The 26,560-nt window shown below is 38.9% G+C and overlaps 1 long non-coding RNA gene across 1 annotated transcript; it reads right to left on the bottom strand.

Annotated features, from left to right (window-relative positions):
• Window positions 1-19,875: 19,875 nt before the first annotated feature.
• On the bottom strand, window positions 19,876-21,524 carry LOC125961756 (uncharacterized). Its single transcript, XR_007472735.1, has 3 exons — window positions 21,295-21,524; window positions 20,598-20,805; window positions 19,876-20,165 (listed from the first exon to the last, which is right to left on the bottom strand). It is a non-coding gene; the product is annotated as an uncharacterized LOC125961756 (long non-coding RNA).
• Window positions 21,525-26,560: the final 5,036 nt, after the last annotated feature.

A 26,560-nucleotide genomic window follows, 5' to 3' on the forward strand; every position in this document is an offset into this window, starting at 1 on the left:
TAATAAATAATTACCATGGCAACATGGTCCTCTCACAATGGCTGCAATGAAAATGAAAGGAAGGAAGTGAGAGACTGTCAGACACTTTTTGGCGTTATACATATAATCATTGAAGGGAGGGATGTTTTTAGAAAATCAAATTACTTTTTCTTATCGAAAGGACCTTATTGTTATTGTAGCCATCTGTCACTCAGGCATGTGTGAACATTTAGAACACACACACACACGCACACACACACGTTTCGTTGGTGAGGAGTAGCTTCCAAACCGTAAATTTTCTTGCTTGATAGTTAAGGAAACTAACATACTACTTGAAATTGTCATAAATAATAGGAAATGCCTTTATGAATCTACATGGAAAACTATAAAGAAATATGAACTTTGAAAACATTAAGGAATCTTAATGTATCTAATCAGTAAAGCTGCTTGCAAATGGGAATTAGGGAGCAGAATCAGGGTCAAACATCTAGGCTAAAATTGGCAGGTCATCACCCTACCAAGTTTCCCAATGATTTTATAATGTTTTACAATTTAAAATAAGCTTCCCCAAATTTATAGATTGGTGTGTTTATGAAAAACTGTTTAATACTTTGGTAAAAATGAGAAAGAAAGACTAGAAACAATTACTTTTTTAAAGTAGTGAGAATAGAAGTAACTTATGATCCAGCAATTCCACTCCTGGGTATCTATCACAAGAAAACAAAACCACTAATTTGAAAAGACACATGCACCCCAATGTTCATAGCAGCACTGTTTACAATAGCCAAGATATGGAAGCAACCCAAGTGTCCAACAAAAGATGAATGAATAAAGAATATGTGGTACATACACACAATGGAATGTTACTCAGCCATAAAATAGAATGAAATAATGCCATTTGCAGCAACATGGATGGGCCTAAAGAATCTTATGTTTAGTGGAATGTCAGGCAGAGAAATACAAATACTGTATGATATCACTTATATATGGAATCTTAAAATTAAAACAAATGAATATATATATATACACATATATATATATAGCAAAAACAGAAAAAGACTCACAGATATAAAAAACTAGCAGTTACCAGTGGGAAGGGAGAGGGGCAAAATAGGGGCAGGGGATTAAGAGATACAAACTACTACGTATGAATAGATAAGCAGCAAAGATATAATGTACAACACGGAATTATAACCATCACCTTGTAATAACTTTTAATGGAGTATAATCTGTAAAAATAATGAATCTCTATGCTGCACACCTGAAACAAATACAATATTGTAAATCAACTGTACTTCAATTTAAAAAAAAAAGTAACTTGTTCTTTCAGAGTTTCAAAACACTGTTGAGTATAAGAGTTTAGTGTCTACCTATTTTTAATTCTATATCCATTCAACATATTAATTTTGCTCCTAATTTGTGCAGGGTATTGTTCCTGCTGTTTTAAAAATAAGACCATACACACACACACACACACACACACACACACACACACACGCACACACACCAACAAGAAAAATAGAATCTTTTATTTATTATTCTTTTTTGAATAATTATATGAAATACAAAAACAGTGCTAACATACCTGCTACAGGTATTATAACTGTCATGGATGATACCTTCTAAGGAACTAATGTGTTATAGCATTAAAAATAATCTATATCTACATCAATTTTTTACCAGATGAGTGATCTTCCAGGAGAATACACAATTTAAGAGAGTATACCCAATTTTACATGCTAAGAAAATATTTCTTTTCAATAAACATCCTCAAGAAATATCTTGAAGAAGAACACTCTGAGATAGAAGGATTAATGAATGGTAATTAGTAACGTACTTGAGTATTATGAGAAGTGACTCTATTAGTTGATACAAATTTCCATCAAAAAGTGGCAATAAATGAATTTAATATTCAAATGAGAATATTTTATAGTAGAAAAAGTAATTTTAACTATGCAATATACTAAAATTTTAAGCATATTCAGGCAGTAAATCTCTGAACCCAGAGAGAAAAACACTCTGTTTAGACATTTTTCTTCTGAAGAAGCAAATTAAACAAATGTGCCTTTGTAATTGTATAAAAAATATTAAAATTAATAAATTTTTAAAAGGACATTTATAGTCAAAATTCTTAAGCTCCTTCTCTTCCAGGAATAGAATTATATTAATCATTATGCACATTAAAGTAAAAAATGTCTCCTTTTGTGAAGAGAGTGTGGCGACTATTTTGAGAGGTGCCCCCTATATAATTCTACTGAGAAAAAGACATTTTAGTGATAATTTTATAAAACAACTTTAAAAAGACTGAAATCGGTTGTATCCTAGCAACAATAGTGCATTTAGTCAGAGAGAGGAAAATTATTTTTTTCTATGTAATCTTCTAGGAATGGCAGATACAGGGCAGAGAAAATTATTACAAGTGTCATATAATGTTCTTTTGAGAAATGTTAAAGTAGATTAAATTTATTTTAACATAAAATGTGAGACTATATATTTAGCAGAGCTATTTTAATTACATCTTATTATTCTTATCTTTTCTCATCTTTTAATCCTCAATTATTAGCAATTCACACAGCAGCAGGACATATTTTAGCAATTTTAATCCAAATGACTACTTCAGTGGCCCTCATTTGAGTTATGTGAAATTTAAGTACTCAGACATCATTCACCTTCTTAACTTACCACAGTCTTAAACATAACTATGGTAATAAGAGGAAGCTAAATTCATTCCAGAATACATTACATATTAAAGGATAAGGAATAAGTAAAATGTTAAAATATGGTATTTGGGGGCTTCCCTGGTGGCGCAGTGGTTGAGAGTCCGCCTGCCGATGCAGGGGACACGGGTTCGTGCCCCGGTCCGGGAAGGTCCCACATGCCGCGGAGCGGCTGGGCCCGTGAGCCATGGCCGCTGAGCCTGCGCGTCTGGAGCCTGTGCTCCGCAAAGGGAGAGGCCACAATGGGGAGAGGCCCGCGTACCGCAAAAAATAAATAAATAAATAAATAAATAAATAAATAAATATGGTATTTTTATATGTTACACATAGAGAATGTAAAAATTGCATAGAACCATAAAGACCACTTCACCCAATATTCTTAGTTCATGGATCAGAAATATAAGCTACACAGATGGTAAATCAAGTTGCTTGGGAAGTTAAGTTGAAATATTCTACACTGAATAAAAGGTTCAAGTCTAGTGGTTTATTATTCATAGTACACTTTGTGTCTGTCACCTGTCTTTACCGTATGTAGAACATTTATCATCAGCGTGAAGGTAGAAATAGTACATGAGATACACAAGTCAGCTGCTCTCACATGAGGCTACCATCACAGGCTCTTATACAGCACAAGACTGCAATTTAAGGAAATATATTCTTTTAAAAACTATGCTCAGAAACAGATGTGTCAAACGCGATTAACATAAGGAGGTTGTTCTTCATTTAATAGAATAATTCACCACGACCTAAAAGTTCTTAAGTGGATTTGTTTTTGTAATAATCGTTAGTATCCACTCCATAGAAGACACAGCTAAGAAGAATTTGCAGACAAAATTATGACAAAGTTAATTCAACTTCTGCTTTCATCCATGAGAGTATCTGGTACCAGACTTGACATATTTCCTTAAATAGCTATAAAACTGCACCAAAAAATGAGGTAACATTTTTCAGGTATTAGTCATTAGAGAGTTATCATCCCCAGGAGAAGGGGAATACGCAAGGAGCGCCTCAGGGTCCCTGGCTCGGCCTGGGGACAAGGTCACCCTGCAGCGGGGTAGGGGAAGCAGAGGTCAGTGGGGCAGCGTCCAAGGCTGCGGGAACTCGGGCAGAGCCAGCTTCACGGCCTGTGACCTGGACGACTGTGCAAGTCCCGTGCTGGGAAGGGCCCCGCTCTTGGTTTAATCCTCTGCTGGTGTCATGTTGAAATTCTCAGTACTTTGGTCTTTGGGCTGGTGTTTCGTACTTGAAGCCCCGGGTGATAAAGTATTCTGCACGGGAGCAGAGGAGACACAGTGTACGTGTCTGCTGCTGCTGGCTGTCTCCTTCCCGAGAGCATCTGTGATGCCCCCGGGCACAGCACTCCTGGGCGCAGCAGGTGGGGCCTCGGCAAGCGCCAGGTGAGCCCATCGCCTCTGTGACTGACGACGGCGGGATGCTCCGTTCAAACTAAAACGTTCTTCAAACACAAGAAGAAGGAACGTTCTAAGGAGCCCCGTCATGTCCTTTCTTCTTCATGTTATTTCCATGTACTAACCAAACACTGATGCTGAAAATGATGACAGAGAAAGAAAGGGAAAGACTGGTCAATCCAGTTACTACTCTCCTTTCAGTCCTTTCTAACTAATCAGAGATCAAGCCAAACTCTGTGTAATCTTTGGATTTGACAATAAAGATAGCACTGTTGAAAAGAGTTTTGATGAATTTCATCTTAAAATTCCCTGAGGAATCAGTGGATTAAGGAGACAGTGATGTTAGAATAACGCACCATAACGGACGGGCTCCCCCCCATACTCACCAGCAGGACTTTAAATCTTCATTCTGTTACTGATAAGATTGCCATTGATGATACCTCTTAAGCATCACTGCTAAATCAGGAGAAATGAAATAAAGGAAACGCTAATGAAGACAGATTGTTCAGATAGATGATACAGAGACCAAAACAAATACTAAAAAAAAAAATAGCAAATAGATGATAGACAGAAAGATAAAGAGGCATCCCCAAATAGACTGCTCCACGGAAAAGAATACAATCATAACATGAATTCCCAAAACTCTGATTAAGCTGGCATTCCTGAACAAGCTATCTGCGTATTATGCTTTATAATGCTCTTATCATTTGCAGAAATCCAGTGAATGAATACTGTTGGAATCTGAGAAATTATGCATTCCATATGAAAACATACGTATTATTACCTTGGTAAAACACCAGAAAAATAGCCAAAAAACAAATGAACTGATTTTGTAAAATCCTGAAATGTAGCAACTTAAAGAGACTTCTAAAAAGAAAATGAAATTGTAGTTCAGATAGTATTTTTTTCTATTTTGAGTGCTAAATATGAACTTAATCTTCCTTTATACACAGAGACTTAAAATCTGAGACAATAAAGGTACTGGTAAATGCTTATGATTTGGTTTTTAGTTAGTAAAGTCACACCAAACAATTACCAGTGGCATAATTTAAAAGAACTCTGTTGCAAACCATCTGGAAGGAAACGTTTTCCTCTAATGGGAATATTTGCAAATACAGCTTTTTGGTATATAGGTATGTGTGTATTTTCTGTATGCCAAAAATAAATGAACCTTAGTTGCAAATAACGGTGAAAGATACATAGAATACTTTTCTGTATGCTTTTATTTTCCTGGCCCTTTATATGATATGGATTTCTTTTTATGTGAGCACTATATGGAAAGAAAGTAATTTTAGCTTTGCACAGTTAATATTTTGCTGAAAATCTTGGTTTTATGCACCAATTCCATTTCACGAAAGCAAAGGTAAATGATCGGAGCCCCATTGTTACCAACCCTCCAAGTCAGGCCCCAGCAAGAGTCCTTCTGCCTAGTGTCTCTCCCACCAACAGAAGGAGACCGAGTCTGGCTCAGAAGCAGAGGGAGCGTTACTCGCTGATCCGAGAATGGAGCGCTGTGAGCGCATTCCCTGCGTGGAGCGCTGTGAGCTCATTCCCTGCCGGAAAGGCTGAGGGCGCGGCTACCTTACAGGGAGGCGAGGCGCAGAATGTGGGCAGAGGAGCGCTGCTGTGCTGCTTGCAGCGCCGGATCTCAGTGCTGGGCGAGCATCTCTGCCTGCGGCGCGCAGCCGAGGTATCGCCGGGGCCATTTCCTCACCAGGAACTCGCATCCCAAGGGCCCAGGTGAGGCCTCTGCACGCGGTGCCCCGTGAGCTGGGAAACTAGACTCAGCACAGAGGAAAACACATAAAAAAGGTTAGACTTTATTTTAGTGCCCAGATTCTATTTTTCTTCCCCAGGAATCGTTGGTGGGCTTGGCCGGTGACACAACGGCTACCATTTTGTCTCTTAAAAAACAGTGTCACTTGAATTGAAATGTGCTTCATTTGTTCACTCTTTCTCTCATATTCACACCCTAGAAACTTAATTTTTAAAGAATATTTTTGGGCGTACCTAACGGTCTCAAATGATTGCTTTTACTGCTCTCAAATTCACTTATATAAACAATTAAGACACTAGAAAGTTATCCATGCTCTAGGCCCTGAAAAGTCACGCCAAAAAGTAAGATTTTTTTTAACTTAACCCATTTAAACAAATATTTGTAATTACATTCTATTAAATGTAGGTAGTATTGTATTATTAGTAATATGCCATTATTATTATTACTATTATTATTATTACTGTTTTAGCCCAAAGAGGATTTCCGTTTTAATCTCTACTAAATAAAAACATTTTAATCTTGATTTATGTATAACTAGTTGATTCTTTGTAGCTGCCAAGTAATAAGTATTCAGAGTTAAAAGATTGTGAGAACAACATATAAAACCACAAAAACACAATAAAATGAAACAATGTGATGAAATGTTGAGAAAATAAATACGAGTGGACATTTGTTAGATGGTTTATAGTTTATCATCTTTTTTAACCCAATAGAGTGGAACGCGCATTAAACTTCAAAACTCTATGGCATTTGCTGATCGAGCCCTGTGTTTCTAGGACTTAAATAGATGGGAAGTCTACTAAAGCGTAAGCGAATTGACAACAGAAAATCTCCAGGTCTGGTGAAAGGAAGTCTCACTTGAATGTCGCAGGAGAGTCACGGTCCCTTAACCAATTCTCAGACTTCAACCAATTCAGAAACCCAGAGATCCTCAAAAGAGAGAGGCCAGGACTTCAAGGAAGGACCCTGTGCATCTCCAAAAGTATATACTGTAAATCAAAGGCCAGCAAACTGGTTCCCTGCAAGGCAGGAAGGTGAACATTTGAGGCTCTGTGGCAAGTACTCAGGGCTGCAGCTGCAGAGCCGGCAAGAAGCTACGGACTGTGGGTGTGGATGGGCAGGGCTGTGTTCAAGCAGAACTTTATTTACAAAACGTCAGTTGCTGGGCCTGATTTGGTCCGTGAGCCGCAGTTTGCCAATCCATGCTGCAAATCGTACAACTGACCTTCATCCACAGAACCTGAAGCCATTGACCGTGCAGCTGTGCACCGAGGAAGAGGAAACAGCCACATTTCGATATTCCTGGACCCTGACTCTGAGCTGTCACTAATTCCTTAAGGTGCAAAACAACACCGTGACCTAACCGCACAGTGATGCCTAGAGACAGATGATGAATGGAAATTTGTCCCTATTCAGTCCCCAAGTGGTATATATGCTGGGACCCACCCAGTGGGTTTAGCCCCACTTCTGAAATGCAGAGTTGGGACGGACGCATTCAGTAACCAGCAGAACCCAACCCACCCACTGGTTCCCTGACATGTGGAGCAGAGGCTCTCATGATGGTGAGATCTAAGTGCATCCACCAGGCAGACTTCTACCCACCTCAAGGCAAGCCAGGAGAGAAATGGAACTTCAGAGCAGTGTCACCAACACCCAGAAAGATGCAGGTGCGGTGATTTCTAGCACAGCACTATTCAGCTTGACACAAGACAGAGCACCTCAGAGGATGACGATAGAGTCACTTAAACAAGTGGTCTCCAGGAGCTATTCCAGACGCGTTTTGTGGAGGGAACCCTCACGTGCCTGGCACCGGTGTGCCCCCTGAACTGACAGACTCTCTCTCTAGTGAACACTGGAAGCAGTTAGGTTGAAGCAGCAGAGGTACATTACCCTTCTTCTGCTGTCCTGTGGCAGGTCTGTCACCCCCTCTTCAGCCCTCTGCCAGGCTCCAGGGCTCAGGAACCATGATTTCCAATCTGTCCACTGGACCTCATTCGAATCCACTACATTGACGCCCTCAGGGGATGGGAGTAGCAACTTCCCTGAGGCATTTTGGGGAGACACACGTGTGCCAATGGTTAGGGGGAAATCCCACTGAAATTCAGGGACATGCCGCCTCAGGAATCTTACAGCGCCACGTTATAAGACGTGTCAAGATGTATTTGCAAGAAGGACAATTGTTGCACCTGCTCCCTCTTTCCATCGAGGAAAGGTTGCAACACTTAGTGGCCTCCTGGGATTTTGGAAACAACACGTACCTCATCTGGGAATGCTATTCCAATCCGTTTAGTGGAAAAGGCTGCGTGTTTGCACTTGGCTTGGGAAGAGAAGGCGCCGGGGAGGTGCCCATCCCAACTCATGAGGCTTTGTGACCCGGGTGTTTGAAGGATCCATGGACGGATGGGACGCTGTGCGGAACCCTTCACAGGCCTCAAGGGTGACACACTACAGACCTTTATGACCCTGGAGCACAGCTATGCTAGCGACCATAGATCATTACTTTTCTTTCGAGAAAAAGGTTTAGCCTGTGTCCGTGGCGCCTAGAACGGGGCCCAAAGCATAGCACGGATGAAATACAAGTCTGCTGAAAGCAAAGCATGAACTAAAGAGTGAAAGTGAGTTTTGCTTCTATAACATAATAGGGTTAGTAAATAGCTCAGATATAAATTTAATTAAAAATATTTTTAAGCTAAATAAAATATGGAGTTTATGCTTCTGAGGTCTTCATTCAGCCTTTTTATAGGCTTTCCATAATAAAATTTCCAGTACCGTCTTCAAGCCCGCACTGATTCTAACGCACATTTCACATCAAAGACATCGGGCAGTGTCTCCTTCCATTTCTTTCCCATAATTCCCCAAAGGTATGCTGACGTGGTACAGAGCACATACGCTGCTACAGCAAAGATAGCGTTATCAATTAGAAATTAACCGTTTCTATTATTGTTGATGTTTAATGCACAGTAAGGAATTTATCAAAAAGACAAGGTTTAGTTCTTAAAATTATGACCACTAATTTTCAAATTATTATGTTTTTTGACGGTTCCATATCTTCTTTTTATTTCACCACTGTTCTCAGTTACCTTTTACTTATCTCAGTATCTTTATATGATTACTCACACATATGAGCTATTATTATCTCTCATGTATTGATCATGGATTATGTGATAGTTCTTTTTAATTCTTCTGATTAAAAATCTCCATAAAATACAGTATATATCAGCAGCCTTTCAGGAGTCTCTGAGCTGGAACTTTAAGGGGAAACCAAGTCTGTAATGAGCTGATGATACCATTCATTCTCTTGGGTTATTCTTTTCTCTTTCCAGTTACCACTAACTTTTATACACTTCAATGCCTGGTCAAGAACCATTTTTTTCATGTTTTGCCTTGTGATTTAAGTCCGTTAAGATGTTTTCCTTTTAATAACCCCTTTTTAAAAATCTCATTATTTTAAATTGAAAGTATAATAGGAGAGCCTAGGGAACATTTCCATTCTTGGTCTGTTTGTGTGGCAAACTGCTTCTCGTATTAGAGTGCCCTATATGGTTTTGACATTTTTAATCCCTTATACTTCAGTTCCTATAAATATAAGGCAAATATTAAGTCCACTTTTAAAAGACACTGTGTATTATTTCTATTGTATACATTTTCAGTTTCTAACGCACAGCTGAGTTCCATACATTCTAGGCACCAAATAAATTCCCATTCACTGATTTTAAGTCCTTTTGAGCAAACAGAAATAATGATATCCTTGGTAATGGTGAAATAATAAAGGAATCTTCACACACTTTTGAAATAAGGACCAAGAAAATCACTGCAATTGAATTTAAAATACATTTATGCCTTTTTATACCATAGTTCTCTATGTCATGGATTCAGAGATTCTGAACTCTCAAAATTATGTAAAGTTTAAGTGATGTCTTATCATAAGCTATGCATGTAGCCTCCTAATGTCAGCGTCCTACTGAGGGTCCTCACGCTAGGCCTAGTATCCTAGTGGGTACATTAAAATGCAAATTTTAATCAGAATTGCTGCTAGAAAAGAGATAAAAGATGTTTGAAACAGTAAGTTTCTACTGCACCTTAAAGAGATTCTCCCGCCATCGTTCAATGAATGGGATATATCAAAACCTATGTGACAGAGCCTCTGCCATCACCGGCAAGGAACAGATTGTCACGTAGGAGAGCCTGCTGGGCACCTGAAAAGAGCCAACGAAAGAGTGAAACCAGACTCATTGTACAGCTAACAGTCAGGAAGACCAAAGTGGTTCCGTGATCTGTTCCGTACACATACACATCTATTTAAGTGTTACTTATATTTCAAGCTCTAGAGATGAAAGTATGACTAAATTTTGTTCTCATGGAGTTCACAGTCTAGTTGGGACACAGAATGGTAAACAAGTAGCAGAGACTGCAGAGGGCTATACGCAAGGTGTTTATAAGGTACAGTGATAGGAAAATTGGCCATTCTTGCCTGGGGATAAAAAGTCTTAGGAAGCATTTAAAATACTGTATCAAATGGGAAGCATGCTATAATCATATTTGACATAAGAATTTGGAATTATATTTATGTGTGGTAACCTCTAATCTTATTATTATTGCTTCTCACCAAATACTTTTCCTGAAACAAAAAATTCCAAATAAGTAAAATATTGTCATTGATATTTTATTATGAATAGATAAATGTACTTATAAAAAACATTTTCTGCCTTTACTAAAGAAATATTAAGAATTAAGACAAATGAAACATGCTCAACAAAGTGCCAAACTCCTTTTGGGCTGAAAGATAAGATTTGAACAAGGAAAAGAAAAGATCTTAATACTGTAGAATGAAGGCAACCCGGTAAAATAGTACATCCTGCCAAACACACAGGGAACGTTCTCCAGAATTTTTCAGAAGAGCTGTTCCTAATCTTTCACTCTGATCTAGTTTGTACTGCAACCTTGGGTTTCAATCCCAAGACCCTTCTTAAATCCCTTATCTTCCTTGGCTAATAACATGGGTATAGAATTCTTGGTAGACAGGTTGACCCTCACCCCTGCCCAGCACTTTAGATATGTCTCCTCACTGCCTTCTGGTTTCCATGGTTTCAGAAATAGGCTGTTAACCTTTTTGAGAATCCGTCATATGTGACAAGTCATTTCTGTTTTGCTTCTTTCAAGATTCTCTCTTTTTCTTTTGACATTTTCACAGTGATGGGTCTAGCTGTGGTTCTTCTTGTGTTTATACTCCTTGGAGTTTGTTCAGTTTCTTTGATGTATAAATTAATGTTACTCCTCAGACTTGAACATTTTTAGTCATTATTTCCTTCAGGCATTATATATGCTTTTTGCCCTTTCTCTCTCTTCTCCTCCTGGGACTATAATGGCATGTGTTAGAATTTTTGATGGTCCCTGCAGGTCTCTGAAGCACTGTTCATTTATCTTAATTCTTTTTTTCTTTCTGTTTCTCAGACTGTTCCTATACTGACCTATCCTCAAGATCACTGGTTTTTCTTCCAGCTCAGATCTGCTCTTGATCTTTTTTTAGTGGATCTTTTAAATGTCAGTAATTGTAATTTTCAATTCCAGGACTTCTAATTGTTTCTTTTATATTAGGTTATACTCTTCATAGATATTCTGTTTGGTAATATATGATAGTCATACCTTCCTTTGTATATTGTTACATGGTTTCTTTAGTTTTTTGAATTTTTTAAAATAATAGCTGATTCTAAATCTTTTTTATCATAAATTCAGCATCTGAACCTCCTCAGGTTTCGTCCCTATTGACGGCCGTTTTCTTGTTTATTTCCTATACTTTACTGTTTCGTTGTGAGTCTCATAATTTTTTTTGTTGAAAACTGAACAGTTTGGGTAATATATTGAGGCAACTCTGGGAATCAAGTCTCCTTTCTTGAAAAGGAGCTCTTTTCATCTTGAAAAGAGCAAAGCTGGCCTGAAAGTAACTAGACTTCCTGGTCCTCAAGTGCTAGCACTCCTCAAGGAAAGACACACAATATAAACTCACCACCACGGGAAAATGACAGCTCATGGCACTCAGTCAAAACACTAAACGTTAGAAAGGAAGAAAATCTACTCACAAATAGGATATAAAAATAAAAACAGTCACAGAAAAATAAGAAATTATCAAGAAGGTGGGTTAGTAGAGAAAAATTTTCAAACATCTATTATTAATACACTCGTCGTTTAAAGATTCAGAGAACAACTAGAAGATAAAAGAGAAAAGTGGATGATCGATCAACAAAAGCGTATTTCTCGAGCTTAAACATTTGCTGTCTGAGTGGAAGAAAATTAGGTAGGCCTTCACTACATAATAGACACATGAAAGTACAGTGAATGAAAAGAGATAGTGATAGAAACAAGCCAATGTGAATCATATTTTAAATAAATATAAATAATTGAAATTATACAAAGTACATTTCTCTTAAAACAAAGGTTTTAAAGTACAAAACATTAACCAAAAGATGGCTGGGAAACTACCAAGTATTTGCAAATTTAACAAAATGCCCCTAATACAGTATATCAGTAAAAATAAATCACAAACAAAGTTTGAAAACATTTTGAATCAAATGGAAATGAAAATTAAAACATATCATATTTTGTGTGATTCAGTAAAAAATAGAGCCTTCAAGGAAATTTGAGTTAAGTGCTTATATTACAAAAGAGAAATGGCCCAAAATCAATGCTCTAAGTTTCTACTTGAAAGGCTCTGACAAGAAGAGCAAATTACACAAAGTGTCGGGAGAAAATAATTACGATACGATCAGAAAACACTTTTTAAAAAAGAAGATAAGCAAAAAAAATAGAAACAGAAAATGATACTTAAGCCTGTTTTTGTAAAGAAACAAAATATATATACTTCTAACTACACTATAGAAATTACCAATATCAGGAATTAAGGAGAGAATATAGCAGTTATATAAAAATCAAAAGATTAATAAGGGAACATTTTAATTTTAAGCAATAAAAATTCAGATTGTCCCTTAAATTCAAAATATTCCTTCTGAATACAGTTGTAAAAATTTATTACCAAACTTCAGCAACTTGAATCTAGTTATGTATTAAAAGAATAATGCACCATGGGCATTTGAGGTTTATTTTATGAATGCAAATCTGGTTTCATGAACAGTATACACTGAGACTCTGAAAAACAGAAAAGTGCAAGAATATATGTTATTTAGTATTGTCAACTTTTCCCACTTTTTAAAAGATAAGCCACAGGCCACATTTTACGTGAATACTTTGTATTCTTCAGCGATTGACAAGTAGATGCATTTGTGTCATGTTTTTGGTCATTATTTTAGCCTGAAATGTCCTGACCATTGCTATTCTTTGCAGTGTAAGCTCAGTTTCTCAATTACTTACACTCCTACTGGGTCGTTTTTCTCCACTTATTCTATTGCCTATTCATTCATTCTGACTGTAAAACTTTTCACTTGCTTTTTCTGTTTCCTGAAATCCCTGATCCACATCTTCACAGGGCTGGTTCCTTCACGTTACTCAGGTGTCTGTTCAAATATTTCTTCCTCAGGAAGACTTTTCCAAATGCCTAGAGGTGTGCATTCACAGTTGACTGCTGTGTCTCAGCTCCAGCATAATTTAGAGGCAGAGGCAGAGCCTCAAAGCACACACCTCGTGCAGGAACCAGTGCTGGGCAGACAAAAACTGGAGCAGGCAAATCGTAGAGGTTCAATGTGGACAAGCTTGCGAGGTAACAACTCCAAGGGTCAGTGCTTTGTGAGTTTACCTCCAATAAGCCTCTCGGGTTCTCACAGTGACGCTTCGAGAAGGATCCCGTTCCGCTTCTCGCAGGGAGAAGGGAAAGTAGCCATTTTGAAATAAGCCCAGTGCTTTTTCTTGTCCTTAGTGAGGCTCTCTTTCTAGAGAAATTATTTTCTCAGAGTCCAGCTGACCAAGGGAAGGGAAATACCCAACCCCAGCCGATTCTAGCCTTCTAAGTAGGGCAAGGAAAATACCCAATTCCACTCCCTCTAGCCTTCCTGTTCAACCTAAGGGGGAAAAAATACCCCGAGAAGCACTTCTGAAGGTCACAGCCCAAGGACACAGGCTCATTACAGGGCTGAGACCTAAACCTAGGACTAGAAAACTTCCCCACAACCAACCTCCACATTTTAACACCACATCAATAGGGCTCCAATATAATAACAGAAACACAACTGAAGAAATAGTACATCTCAGATCCGATTTAAGAAGAAGCCTCTAAGGAAACCCAGAGACAATGAAGGAGAGAAAAACAAGATAATCAGAATAAATGTTAGCCTCTGACACCTATAGTTGTAGCAAACATTAAGCACAGCTTAATTCTTAGCCGGATAAACATAAAACCTCACACTAGAGGCCTATTTATCTCATTTCCTTTTTACTAACAACACTATGTATGGCTGCCAATAAAAAATTATAAGACATATTAAAAGGAAAAAAAACCCAACAAGCTGAAGAGACAGGGCACGCATCAGAAGTAGACTCAGACATGATAGGGAAGGTGGAATTATCAGACTGGGAGTTTAAAGCAACAACGGTTAATGTGCTAAAAGCTCTCATGGAAAAAGTGGGCAAAATGCCAGAACAGACGGGCAACGCAAGCAGAGGGATGGCAATTCTAAGAATAGGAATAGAATGAATAAAATTGAATGTTTTGAATTCCACAATGATCAAATTTTTGCTTCTGTAATAAAATATATCCTGAATTAAGTACTTATGTTATGCTTACTTTACAATCTCAAAGTCATGAGGAAATGGATTATTTGTGAACTAGCAAACAATTCATAAATTGATAAATGGTGTGAGTTTACAAGTGTTATGGCAGAGAGCGCTTCCACATACAAGTGCAAATCTGAGGCGCCAAAAGCTAATATTTGTTATTCGTGTTCCGTGCTCACCTCCGAAAGATCTTTACATGTTTTAGAGGGAGGTTATTCAGACAAGTCTAATGACACTTGAGGCATAGATTAAGAACAATTTTATATATAATATTTGGAATACTTAGTTCAATTTAGCTAATGAAATATGATATGTATTCATTTCAGGCAATGTTTTTTCTTTAAAAGTATAATGAAGAAACTTTAAAAAATATATCTATGAAATCAGCCATAGACGGTTATAGCCCTAATCTTATCTTTTCCTTCTGATATATATACTCTGATTCTTATAACGTGATATCATATTTAATTCGTAGTTGTGTTGGAAGCTGAGCTCGGGGCCTAAAATAAAAATTGTGTAATTAAGCTGGGTACAGTTAAACTACAACTTAAAATAAGTTAAATGAATAAACATCTGAATGTTTACAAGTTCCAATAACTAAAAGTGTTTTGTTAGTTTTTAAACCAGATTTAATCACAAGGCTGATCCATTTTAAATGACTTAGTGACTTATACCACCCCCTACATGGGCATGCTTAGCTCTGCACATTGGGATTTGGAGCAAGAGCTAAATAAAATAAGCCATCAGGGTAAGTAGACAGATACTACTTTGCGACACCACTCCCTTTCAAACAACCTGTATATTGTTCCTTTTAATAAAGATATATTGTCATATTTTTCCAATAAAAGTTATACTGACCTTACCTCCAATCAAACAAAAATTAAAAATCAATTCATCTTATAATTTAAGGATTTAAAACAGAATAGATTTAAAAAATTTTTCAATTTGTACCATAATTCTGTATGTACATCCAGGTAGCAAAAATCTGACCTTGCTAGTAGAAATTTATGTTTACATTTTATGATTCAAATCAAAATACAGTAAAAGAGCCTTCTTAGCCTCCACGTGTACAGGACCCACAGCCTTGAATTCTAGAGAGGAAAATTTCATTGCCCTAAATAATTAAATGCCTATAAATGTAGGCCGTGCCTATACCTACAGCAGGCATATTGGTGGGCGTTGTCTGGTTTTCCCTAGAGAGTTCTTCTTAGCTAAGGTCTGAGATGTGCAGCTATTTCGGTTTTATTCTCCTTTCATCACACAGGAGACCTGTTGATGTGTGCTGAGGTGTGGAGGGCGGGAAGCCCCCCATGGTCCAGGCCTGGGGCTCAGGTGTCCGAGCCGACCTGCGACAAGCCCTTCAGATCATGGCTTTTCTCTCACCTGCAGGCCCAAAGAAAGTCTAGTGTGTTTGCTTTGTTCATACATGAAAACACACTCAGCCTGGTTTTATTAATGAAATACTGTTGAAGAAACTTAATGGTAAAAGCCCTTCCATCGTCCTTACACGTGTAATGCACTACCCATTTTGAAGAACTTGCACACCTTTCCCGAACACGGACAATTCTTCAGAACAAAACCAAGCTGCAATAAATGAAACATTGTGCCGGGTTCCTTAAAGAACCCTGCAGTGCAGGACCAACCTGTACTGAACTCACTTTGTAGAAAAGGATGCGGAAACTCAGGGGCAGAGAACTCTAAGCGGTGGTCAGCTGGTCAGCACAGCGTGGCCCCAGCGCTCAGGGTAGGGCTCCTGTCTGCTCGCTGCACCATGACCCCGATGCTGTGTGAAATGCAGGCTACGCTTTCCTCACACCCCACCAGCAGGCTTTGTTGCCATTTTTCTGACGGTGTGGTAGAGAAATAGAATGGAAAACACTTGATTCTGATCGTCAGTTCCCTACTGACACCAAATAAATGCAGTGATTTATTTAGCCCACAAATATGTGTCGTCTTGGAAGCAAAGGAAGGATGGAGTTGTCTCCAACCTCCAGGAGGGTTTTCTGCCTCATTGGTGAAAAACAGTGTGGTGACAAGCATGGCATTTCCATTCAATGTAAGACCAGAGCATGGAGGAGGGATTGATTTTGCTGAATATTAAATGTGGCTGATAGTTTAAATCTTAGAATACCTGAGTGTATTTCTTCAGCCAAATAGGACCTTAATAGCTGCTTCTAAAGAGTATAGAACATGTGTTTCTGGGACTTTTTTTTTAAATTTATATTTTATTTTACTATAGGTGACAACTTGAACGCAGAACTTCTAACATCCGTGGACCATGGTAGTGCAAGTTAGTTTTGGGAATTTCTTCTCATGTGAAAACTCTACATGACCATTTTCCCTCTTGTCTGCAAAGGGTTTTTACGAGCCTTAATGCACTGCAAATGGGACCATGGACAAAACTCAAGGGTAGCCGGAGTAGTTATCAGTAAAGGATTGCACAAGATTTTTCTTAATTTGGGATTGAGAGAGGACACTTTGACAGAGTGCATACGTGTATGCCTCTTGCTTCAGAGTTATAGAAAAGTAGGTGTAAACCTCACCAAACACACACAGAAAGAAACATCTTATTTTCTTTTCAAAAACCAGTAAACTCAAAAGTGAAACGATATTTGTTACTGGCTAGTTTTAAATCCTCAACAAATCCAATATTATCAGTTTGTCAGTGACATCTGAGCAATTACAGCAAAAACAAAACCAAGGAAAATGACAAAAACTGAAACAGAATGGGCACTGAAATCGCATTTTTCTGAAGTTCAGGAATCCTGCTGTGAACCATTTGCGAGCACTCCTGGTGTTGTGCTGGATGAATATCTGCATGTTTGTAGTTCGCTAAGAAGGGTTGCTTGGCAAAGAGGAACGAGCATGAAATCAAGAGATGTGGGCTTCCTTCTGCACCGGGACAAAAACTTGCTTTGAGAATTTACCCGTCAGTTTTTCTAGGATTCAATCTATGCCATGTAAAAGTGAGCCATAGACTTCATGACTTCCAAACACCACTCAACTAGACTAAAAAGTAAGCAGGTACAGTGGAGCTACAGACTTGGAGTCAGCAGGCCTGGGTGGAAATTCTGCATCAGCTGATTTACTAGCTCATCATAGGTGAGGATTCCAAGAAGCTAAGCTTCAGTTTTCAAGCGTTCAGTTGTGAATAATAATATGTTGTCTAACACAAAGACAGCAAATATTTTTTAAGGATCTTTTAAAATTAATTAGGGACTCCATGCAATTGTATTGACTGTCTGCCAATTCATTTCTTGTGTGATGTCACCAGCCTCTTGCACGGTGGTCTCCATCAGATGAATCAACTTTGGCTCATATATCCTGGTAATACGACTCATAAGGTCGGAGGGCTGGGAGCTGGAATGCCTTAATAAGGTATCAGGGCCCATTCACATCCCTTTACAAAAGGAATATTGAAAAAGTGAGACCAATATTTTCCCTCTAGTCAGAAAGATATCATAACTGAGACTATCACAGCTACATTAAGACTGAATAAAAATCATGTGAGTAAAGACTTCTTTATGTGGAATTTAAACCAAACTGAACACAAGAGTTTGAATTTGAAATTAGCTAAATGGTGGCAAACATTAGAATATAGTGATGGGACTTCCTTTCAAATTACCTTACCATTAATAAAATAGCTTCCTTTGAATGTGAGATTTGAACATGGGTTTAATTTTGTATGAGGGCTAAGAACTAAATTAGATTATTTCCTAAGACTTTTGTTAATGGTATGGAATTAAAAAGAAGATAAAGATATTTCTGTGTTGTAGTAGTAGACACAAGGTTTCCTGCAGTAGAATAAACTATGAATGACATTACTCACCTTTGTCATACTTTCATGTGTTTTTCTCACCTCATTAAATGTATCTTATAAACAATAAATATAGCGTCTCCCTGATCTCGATCACATTACTTGCACACAAAGCCCATGAGGTAAATGTGAACAAAAAGTGTTATTAACTGTTAGAAAATGACTCAGCTAACACTGTCAGGAAAGTAGCAAAACCCAGAAAATATATGCTTTTAGTGGAAAAATTCTAGGTACTTCATAATTGACCTTTTGATACAAAACGACATCATAAAGTTAGCAATGCCTATTTATCAACTCACCTTTCTGCTTAGAAATGTATGCTTACCTGCTCTATGAAAGCAATGATTCAGAAGACCTAAGAGGAGGCTGATAGCACCGGCCGTGCTTCTTTGGGGTGTGGGTGGTGCTCTGCTCTAACTGGACAAGCGCCTTCGCTCCTTTCAGCACTTTTTATACTAAGTTTACTGTTTGTCAAGATCTGTGATAGGCACGAGGTGTGCTGCTATGGAAGGAAGGAAGGAATTTCCAGTTTACAAGAGGAGATAGATAATGTAAAATAGAGAAAGATACAAGTCATGAGTGATGAAGAACGAGGAGGCGTTAGGTTAGGGGAGAAAGAAGATGGAGAGAGAAAAAGAGCAGTGATATTTCAGCAGCTAGAAGAGCAGCAGCTGTGATTCAGCGCTTAAAGGAAATGTGCTATCAAGCCACGGAGAAACCTGGAAACGCATGTTCCCAAGTGCAGGAAGCCAGTCTGAGAAGGCTACACACTCTACGCACTGTACGATTCCAACGGTATGACCTTCTGGAAAAGGCAGAAGTATGGAGACAGTAGAAAGGTCAGAGGCTGCAGGGTGGAGTGACAGCAGAGAGAGGAGTGGGAGACAGAGGATTTTAGGGCCGTGCAGATCCTCTGTATGATATTATACATCTGTCCCAACCCATAGGATGTACAGCACAGGAGTGAACCATAGCGGACTTTGCGGAATAATGAGATGTCAGTGTAGGTCCATCCTTGGTAAAAAATGTACCGTTCTGGGGAGTGATGTTGATAACAGCGGAGACTGTGGTTGCATAGGGTCAGGGGTTATGTGGGAAATCCCTGTAGCTTCCTTTCAATTTTATGGTAAACCTAAAACTGTTCATAAAAAACAAAGGCTTAAAAGAAAAGCAGCTCCGGAACCAGAACTAGAGGTAGGCTGGGATCTACAGTGGACTGAAAACAGATGTAGTTACCATTATAACCAGCCAAGGACAGCCAGCCAGCAAGGTCAAAGTCATCCCAAGGAAAGCTGAGACCATTTTCTCAGAACCGAATTATTGTCAAAAGTACTGAGTATTTTTTTCTTACAGCCATATATATGGGAATTAAATGTACTCATTTAAAAAGTGCAAATCAGTTATGTAAATATCAGTTTATTTAATGCCCATTTATTTCTCAATGACAAGCGATGCTTCCTGTGTCATACATAACAAAAAATAATAAATTTGGGACCCATTCACTCTGTTCCATTTTGTTTATTTTTATGTTCATGGCACACCGCACTGATCTCTTCATTAACAAACTGATATTCATGTGACAGTGACTGTAGTACCATTTTCTTGGCCCAGTTATGTTTTCATCACATAAATGCTGATTATTCAGTCATTTTCCTTGGTAGATATATTTTTAAACCCACAATATGACAGGCATTATGTTAGGCAAAAATTCTCTGTTTCCTTCCCTCCTGGGATCTGCAGTCGGTAGGCTAGAATGACATTAATAAAAGAGCCACTCAGATAAATACACAGTTACATTCTTTAAAGTAAGTCTCAAGTAGGAATACAAAGTGATGTAATTTTATATTATAAAGGGAACATCCCAAGGAGGAAAGTACAGGATTCCCCCACGAGGGCATGGTAATGAGCTCACATAGGAAGGAAGAGTGGCATGACCTGGAGAACGAGGGGGAAGAGATAACATCACAGCGAGCACAGAAGTGGTCCAAAGGTATGGCTGATGGAAGGGAGCACATGAGGGTTGGGAGGCAATGCCCAGCACACCCACACTGGCTGGGTCTTATCCTGAGAGCATCTCAGTTAGCAAACATTCTGAGAAGGTGGAGGGGAGGTAACTGTGATATAGGGGAATGAGTGACATAATTAGATACGTATTTGAAAAACAAAATCCTTCTACTTACAGCGAGTCAGGGTCAGGAGTTGAGAGCTGGTATAAGGATGCCAGTTTGGAAGATATTGTAGAATCCAGAGAGCTGACGGCCACCTGGGAGAGGCTATGGTGGTACCATGGAGGAGAAGAGATGCACTTGAGGACTTCCCTGGCGGTCCAGCGGTTAAGACTCCGTGCTCCCACTGCAGGGGCCACGGGTTTGATCCCTGGGCGGGGAACTAAGATCCCACATGCGGCGCGACCAGAAGAAAAAGAAAAGAGATGCGTTTGAGACAGAGGAATTTAGGATGAAAAATCAATGAAACTTGGTGACTATTATTTTATTAGTTTTGTGCTTTTGTGATGTGACCTTTTATAAGCATTTTATATTTTTATATAATAAATATAACACCTAAAATACTTGGGGATCTGAAGTTGTAGGGACAGTATTTCTATTCTGTTTCTGCTGTCCTTCATCCACTGTGGCTAATTTCCTACACTGGATTTTGCTTGTGTGTTTATTTGTGCTCAGTCTTCATTTGCATGTGCTTTGAGGGCTTACATTAGCCAAGCTTTCTTCAGAGAGAATGTGTATGCCTTCTTATGGAAAGCAAGGGTCACTACCAAAATTGGATCAATTTAGTATCACTCAAGATTCCTAGGCTTAACATTCCAGATTCCTTTTGTCATAATGTACCTTAGATTTATAAAAAGTCCATTTTTCTCACCTGGCTACTACTGCAAAGTTTAATTGCTGGACTGCAGAGCTGCTACGGGTGCATACCTCCAGATAATCCTTTTCATCCTCTGTGGTTAACTGTCACTGATACTCGTTATCAGGTAACAATTTTGGAGGAGAAATTCAGATGAGAGAGTCCATTTTCTCACCTCAGTTCAGCACCTTCCTTTATCTCCAGATAAAAAGTCTACCAGCATCCACCGAACTTTGAGTTTGAGCTTTTTGTGCTGTTAAAAGAATTTGCAAGAATTGCTATGTTGTTATTTTATTCTTATTTAGATATCACTCAGAAACCAAAAATAAAATTTACTATTGCTGCACAGAAATTATTCCCAAGGAGTCTAAAATACACTGAAATAATGAGGAAACAAAAGAATTACAGCATCCTTAAGCAGGTCTGGCATACTGCAGCTGTGTGTCAAATCCAACCTTCCTCCTGATTGTATAAAAAAAGATTTATGAGATCACCTCCAAGTTCATGCATTATATATTGTTTACATCTGCTTTCACGCTGCAAAGACAGAGATGAGACAGGATGACACAGACTATATAGCCCCCAAAGCTAAAATATTTACTGTTTGGTTCTTTTCAGCAACAATTTGCCTAGCCCTGCTTTAAATGATGATATAAAAGTACAATAAACTATCGCTATTGCATTATCATTCAATTTTCTTATTGCATTGCCCAGGGTTCTGCATTTTCAAAACTGTATAGAAGACTGGAGACACCATCTTCAGAGACTGTTTTTTATATTTTATTGAAAACAGCTGAGAATGAATCTTGTATCCTTCACTAAAAATGGCAAAGAGACAAAAAAATTGGCAGTGAAAGACATGTCACAATTATTTTAAAAAATCAGAAAGGAGAGCAAACAGATAGCAACACTTGAGACTGTAATGATGGTGATGAATTTGATTATATAAATGAGATATCGGAGAAATACTCAGATGACAACATCCTAGACGAATCTTCTCCAACTTAGGAATAATGGATAGAAAACGTATACCTAAGTTAAACAGGCAATATGATGTTCATATTAGTTTAGCCATTCAACAGGAAGGATTTCATCATGCAGTATTTTGTGACAAGATCCTGGCCCATCTCAATTTACATTTTTCATTCTTCATTATGTTTATGTGCCAAAAGTTACTTGATGCTTTCTGGAAGTTGACAAATGATGAAGCAAGTGAATCAACAAAGGTCATTGGAAGGAAATAAATGGTGTAGATATTTTAAAATTATTGGATAGATCATTCTGAGTGATTCTTACAAATAGAAATTAAAGACATTCAGTAATATAGCAAGAAGATGGTCATCTTCTCTTCAAGATAATTATGAGCGATCAGAGGTTTCAAAAATTATTCAAGTATTGTACTTTGATGCTGGAAATGCAGGAGGAATCACTAGCAACGATAAGCTGGAATTGACGTATTTGGAGGCTAGTATTAGCATTTACGGGATGGATATTTTCCAGACCCATGACGACGAGTATGAACAGTTATCTGCATCCAGAAGACATTGCCCATTCTGGGTACATATAAATTGAAAACCAGGGAAATGAGGAATAAATTTGGGGTTTGCTATGGTTACATTTTATCACAATTTCTGATAAGTTGCTTTTCATTATTCCTTTATTCTTACTCATATAAAATGAGTAAAATGACTTAAAATATAAAGAATTTTAAAGGGTTCATTGGACCCAAAAGGTAAATGATGACTTTATTTCCAAGTAATTGACTCCTTGTAATCATTAACTTTTTTACATGTCTATAATTTTTTTTTTTTTTTCGGTATGTGGCCTCTCACTGTTGTGGCCTCTCCCGTTGCGGAGCACAGGCTCCGGACGCACAGGCTCAGCGGCCATGGCTCACGGGCCCAGCCGCTCCGCGGCATGTGGGATCCTCCCGGACCGGGGCACGAACCCGTGTCCCCTGCATCGGCAGGCGGACTCTCAACTACTGCGCCACCAGGGAAGCCCCCTATGAACATTTTTGAAACAATTTTTCTAGTGAACTATCTCACAAACTTTTATGATCATCAGTAATCGGGAGATAGTGATGAAATCCTTCTCTATTCTTATGGACTTAATAGCTCCTTGTAGGTCTGTTAATGTGCAAATTATGTATATTAAGGCTACGGTATTCATTGGCTATAGTAGCAAATTATGTCTTCTTGATTAATTATTTTCTTGTCCTTCGGTAGCCGTCACATTTATCTTCGGTAATGCTTTCTTTTTATTCAAGGTTTACTTTTTCTGACATTAGGACGGCTTTACAACATTATCTGATATTAGGACGGCTTCACAGCTTTGTCTAGTGTGCTTTATTATATCCCACGTTTCATCTTCTGCTTCATAGCTGTGTTGTCCATATTTTTAAGAAGCTAACTTGACAACCTATGATTTTTCAACGGGTAGTTAATCCCCGCATTCGTAACGCTTAGTCATACATACGGATTTATTTCTATCTTGTTGAGGGAATTTCTGTCCACGCTTCTCCTTCTCTGCTCCTGGCGTTTCTCTTGATTTCTTCCCCAGTCTGAGACTGCCGTGGCTCAAAGCCTTGCAGCTGCGACTCTGATGTCTGGTGTTCCTTCTGGCTTTCATGGTATGTGTTTTTGTCTTGGTTTTGTTTTTTGTGTGTTTGCTTTGGGTTCTGTTTTGTTTTGCTTACTTTGAGCTCATATATTTGGGCTCACAAATTTCAAATATTATGAGTCCTGGGCTAAAGGTCTGCTCCTGGGAAGAAAATTAGCATTTGTTTCTGCCAGGTGCCTCGGGGCACTATAGACCAGAGTCTACTTCTAAGTAAGTTGTCTGAGGTTTTCAGCAACACAGGGAGTTGGAAATCAAGCTCCAAACGTATGTGAAGCCTGGATTTTGGTTACAGATTCTCAGGGGAATATTTTTCTATTGCTTCCATCAGCGCCGAGTGGTAGCCATGAACGTTCCTCTGCAGTCCTCTCCCAGCAGAGCAGGCCTCTTCACATTTATTCAGCAGATATTTACTGAGCATTTGTTCTCAGTCTCTTTGACCCTGTGAAGCCCTGTTCTAAGTTCTTTGATCCATCAGTAAAAAAACAGAGAAACTTCCCCTCTTCTGTGGAATTTTCCATCCTCTATGAAATAAAGTATAAAATAATAAGCAACAGAGTCAATTGCATGGTACCATAGAAGGTGAGAAGAGCCGCTGAAGAAAGAAACAAGTAGAGAAGCTGAGAGGGGCGTCGAGGCAGCGTTTGTCTTTCTCTTCATCTTCCCACTTCTTTTTTCTACCGACGTGAATCCTGAGCAGAGTCTCGTTTACATGATGTAGTTCTATAACTGCGTGTGTCTATTAAGTGCTTCTCTCGTGCATGCACAATGTCTTTTAATCCTCAAACTACTTAAGAAATAGTTGCTATTGTTGGTAGTGAAGCAAATTTTTCATGGTCAAAAAAAGCTGGGAAGTGATAAAGTTGAGACACGAACAGACATGACCCCAGCATGCTTTAACGTGCACAGGATGGAACATCAAACCATTCTTAATTAAGGCGACAATAAAATGCACTGGCCCTTATAGCCGGGAAATCTTGGAATAAGTCCTCTTCAGAGAATTCAGAGATTTGAAGGATACCAACTAACTCTCACCTCACCTGAATTCTTGGTTCAAAATTGTCCCTTTTTTGTCAGCCCCATGTTCCCCTACTACATGCATACTTCCTCCAAGTGTGGGTGGGAGGTGTAGAGGGAGGGCAAGGCTACAGACCCCCTCAGGGTTATGTCATCATTGATCAGTGATCCCTGATCAAAAATGGTTTTATTCTCTCGTACACCCATGGATAAATAACTAAACAAGCTAATGAGATGCGATTATTGGAAGCCCTATCAGAAATAGATAATGCAAGAAAGGAGGATTTCCCAAAAATAAACATTTAGAAAGCACTGACACATAGAGCTGTGCAATGCCCACGTTATACACCCATCTCGGTGATGAGTGCAATCTTTAAAGAACTAGAAGAGAATAAAAATACAAAACCAAAACAACACACAAACCATGTGCCTGAAGAAAATACAAGCACCCACCTACAGGACAAAGCATCATAAATGACTTTTTAAAAACAGTTCATGTAATTTTCCTTCTTTAACATTATTTTAAGAACTACAGTGACTCACTAAGGTACGCCACGGCCTCACAAATATAGTGACTGTCATGTGTGAACAGAGGAAGTCTAGAGAGGAATCTTGTTATGCAAAGTCTGGTTCTTGGATGGGAGGAGCCGCTCAGCACGACTGGGGGCTCAGCAGAGATGCAGGATCTCAGGCTCCACCTCAGACGCACCGAATCGGTAATTCGTGTGCACGTCAGTGTCGGGTAAAGGTTAGAGACACAGTCTCTGCAGTAGCTCAGCTTTAGCCAGACTTAAACACTTACAAGCTGGGTGATGTTGGGCAAATTTCTTATGCTTTGAGTTCTATCACCTTTTAAGTGGGGTGAGTCTAATATAGCCAACACTTCAATATTAAAAAGCTGAAATATGGGGCTTCCCTGGTGGCACAGTGGTTGGGAGTCCGCCTGCCGATGCAGGGGACACGGGTTCGTGCCCCAGTCCAGGGAGGATCCCGCATGCCGCGGAGCGGCTGGGCCCGTGAGCCATGGCCGCTGAGCCTGCGCGTCCGGAGCCTGTGCTCCGCAACGGGAGAGGCCACAGCAGTGAGAGGCCCACGTACTGCAAAAAATTAAAAATAAATACCTTAAAAAAAAAAAAGCTGAAATATGTATGATACACTTATCACAGTGCATGACACATTTAAATAGTCAATGAAAATGACATATATTTTTATTGAATCTTTAAATATAAGCCAGTTTATTCATAACCTCTTCTAGTGGAACATTCATGTGAAAACCATGGTAGGAAAAAAACATGCAATTGAGTACGCTCTTTGGTATTCCAGGTACAGTGAAAATTAATATTCTCTTTGACTAATTTAGTTTTTGACTTTTTTTTTTAAATTTTATTTATTTATTTATTTTTGGCTGTGTTGGGTCTTCATTTCTGTGCGTGGGCTTTCTCTAGTTGCAGCGAGCAGGGGCCACTCTTCATTGCGATGCACGGGGCTCTCTTGTTGTGGAGCACAAACTCCAGACGCACAGGCTCAGTAGTTGTGGCTCACAGGCCTAGTTGCTCCGCGGCATGTGGGATCTTCCCAGACCAGGGCTCGAACCCGTATCCCCTGCATCGGCAGGCAGATTCTCAACCACTGAGCCACCAGGGAA

The sequence above is a fragment of the Orcinus orca genome, chromosome 17 (assembly GCF_937001465.1).
Source record: "Orcinus orca chromosome 17, mOrcOrc1.1, whole genome shotgun sequence".
Classification (NCBI taxonomy): Eukaryota; Metazoa; Chordata; class Mammalia; order Artiodactyla; family Delphinidae; genus Orcinus; species Orcinus orca.